The 2,465-nt window shown below is 41.7% G+C and overlaps 1 protein-coding gene across 8 annotated transcripts in view; it reads left to right on the top strand.

Moving 5' to 3' along the window:
• pole3 (polymerase (DNA directed), epsilon 3 (p17 subunit)) overlaps positions 1-2,465 on the top strand; it is a 14,029-nt gene that overhangs the window by 8,704 nt on the left and 2,860 nt on the right. The gene's annotated exons all lie outside the window — the stretch shown is intronic.

Here is a 2,465-nt window from a genome sequence, read left to right as displayed (position 1 = left end):
GTGCAGGTCAGGTGAATTGGCCATGCTAAATTGCCCGTAGTGTTAGGTGAAGGGGTAAATGTAGGGGTATGGGTGGGTTGCGCTTCGGTGGGTCAGTGTGGACTTGTTGGGCTGAAGGGCCTGTTTCCACACTGTAAGTTATCTAATCTAATAAAATCCACAGGCAGTAAGGGGATCCAATCAATATTGAGGAACCCTGTCATAGAGACTGAACCTTTCTTATTCCTGAGTTCTACCCATATGGCCTCACTGGATGAGCCATCCAAGATGTCCTCTCTTAGTGCAGCTGTGATATTCTACTTAATCAGGTGCAACTTCCCCCACCTCATTTATGTCATCTCTATCACGTCTGGAACATTGAGCTGCCAGTCCTGCCCTTCTCTTAACCAAGTTTCTTTAATGGAATTTGTTTGCTAAATTCCTCTCTCAATTCACACCGGACAACTTTCTTCATTCTCTTGTAATTGCTTATATTTAAGCTTTAGCACAGTTGTTTCTGACCCCAGGGTACCCCCCACAAACTGAATGTTAAATTCTACTATATTATGGCCACTGTTTCCTACGGGAACTTTTTACTCTATAATTTATTAAGCTTTGCCTTATTACACAAATCCAAAATAGCCTGATCTCTGGTTGGATCCACCTCACATTGTTTCAGGAAACTCCCAAATAAATTCTGAATTCTTCCTTATTGGTTCCTCTGCCAATCTGACTATCCCAATCTACGTGAAAATTAAAGTCACCCATTATAATTGCCTTTGTTACAAGCCCTCATTATTTTCTGATTTATTCTCTCCCACTGCATAGCTACTGTTAGTGTTGGCTTTCCCATTTTTCTTTTCTCTGCATGCACCTTGATTCAACATTTCTGGGTTCAGGATTGTCTCTTGCTAATGCATTTATTCCATCCTGTATCACTAATGCCAGTGGCACCCTCATCTCCCTTTTCTTCTTGCCTGTTAGCTCAAAAAAATCATATATTAAGTTCCCAACTTTGCAATTTTTGTAATCATGACTCTGCATTAGCAATAGGATTATGCCTGTTAATCAGTATTTGTGCAAATTCATCTACTTTGTTCTGAATGCTATGTGCGTTCAAGTAATGACTCATTAAATGCTGCCATTCTACCCTTTAACCTTATTTAACTGCTGATTTTCTACGTTTGTATTCTCTGTCCCATTCTAGGTGTTGTTGCAAACCTATAATACTGCCATATCCTCTCGCCTACAATGTTACCTCTTCCACCACCCCATTAATTTGAAGCCTACTTTATAGCCCATGTTATTCGATGTGCCAGAATATCGAATAACATGATCCCAATATGGTTAAAGTGAAGTCCATCCCTGGGGAACAGTTCCCTTCTATCTCATATTGATGCCAGTTACCAATGAACTGAAAGCCATTCTGCCCACACCAATCTTTTAAGTCACAGTCAACTTCTTTATTTTCCCAATGCAAGTTTGTCTGTGGCTCAAGGTAGTAATCTAAAAGTGATTATCTTGGAGGTTCAGCTTTTTAATTTAGCTCCTAACTGTTGAGTCTTTCTGCAAAACCTCCTATCTGGTCCTGCCAATGTTGGTGACAACAACTAGATCCCTCTCTTACTTCTTCCATCAAGGCAATGTTTTTGACGCTGCTACTGGACAGGCAACACACCCTTTGAGACTCCCACTTACAGCTGCAGAAACCAGTACCTGTTAATTAAACTATTCTTTTCCACAACAACATTCCTATTTCCGTTCTCCTTGAATGGTTCCATGTACAAAGGCTAGTATACAAAAAGTGACAATCAACGCACAAAGCTCTGGTGAGACCACACTGTGCATATCTTCAGGGTATCACCGTCACTGATACAGTGCAGCTTAGGTTTATTAGAACTATAATTGGATGCTCAAGAGTTAAATGCAAAGATAGCACAAAGTAGGCTTGTACTTCCTGGGATTTAGAAAGTTAAGAAAGAGACTGCTGAGCCTGATGTCGGTGGTGGGCAAGTTGTTGGAAGGAATCCTGAGGGACAGGATGTACATGTATTTGGAAAGGCAAGGACTGATTAGAGATCATCAACATGGCTTTGTGTGTGAGAAATCATGTCTGACTAACTTAGACAATAGGTGCAGGAGTAGGCCATTCTGCCCTTCGAGCCTGCACTAACATTCAATATGATCATGGCTGATCATCCTTAATCAGTATCCTGTTCCTGCCTTCTCTCCATAACCCTTGATTCCACTATCCTTGAGAGCTCTATCCAACTCTTTCTTAAATGAATCCAGAGACTGGGCCTCCACTGCCCTCTGGGGCAGAGCATTCCACACAGCCACCACTCTCTGGGTGAACAAGTTTCTCCTCATCTCTGTCCTAAATGGCCTACCCCGTATTTTTAAGCTGTGTCCTCAGGTTCGGTACTCACCCATCAGCGGAAACATGTTTCCTGCCTCCAGAATGTCCAATCCTTTAATAATCTTAT

This window comes from Chiloscyllium plagiosum, chromosome 30 (assembly GCF_004010195.1).
Source record: "Chiloscyllium plagiosum isolate BGI_BamShark_2017 chromosome 30, ASM401019v2, whole genome shotgun sequence".
NCBI lineage: Eukaryota > Metazoa > Chordata > Chondrichthyes > Orectolobiformes > Hemiscylliidae > Chiloscyllium > Chiloscyllium plagiosum.
The sequence above is the reverse complement of the archived record's forward strand: the minus strand, read 5'-3'. Positions and strand labels throughout refer to the sequence as shown.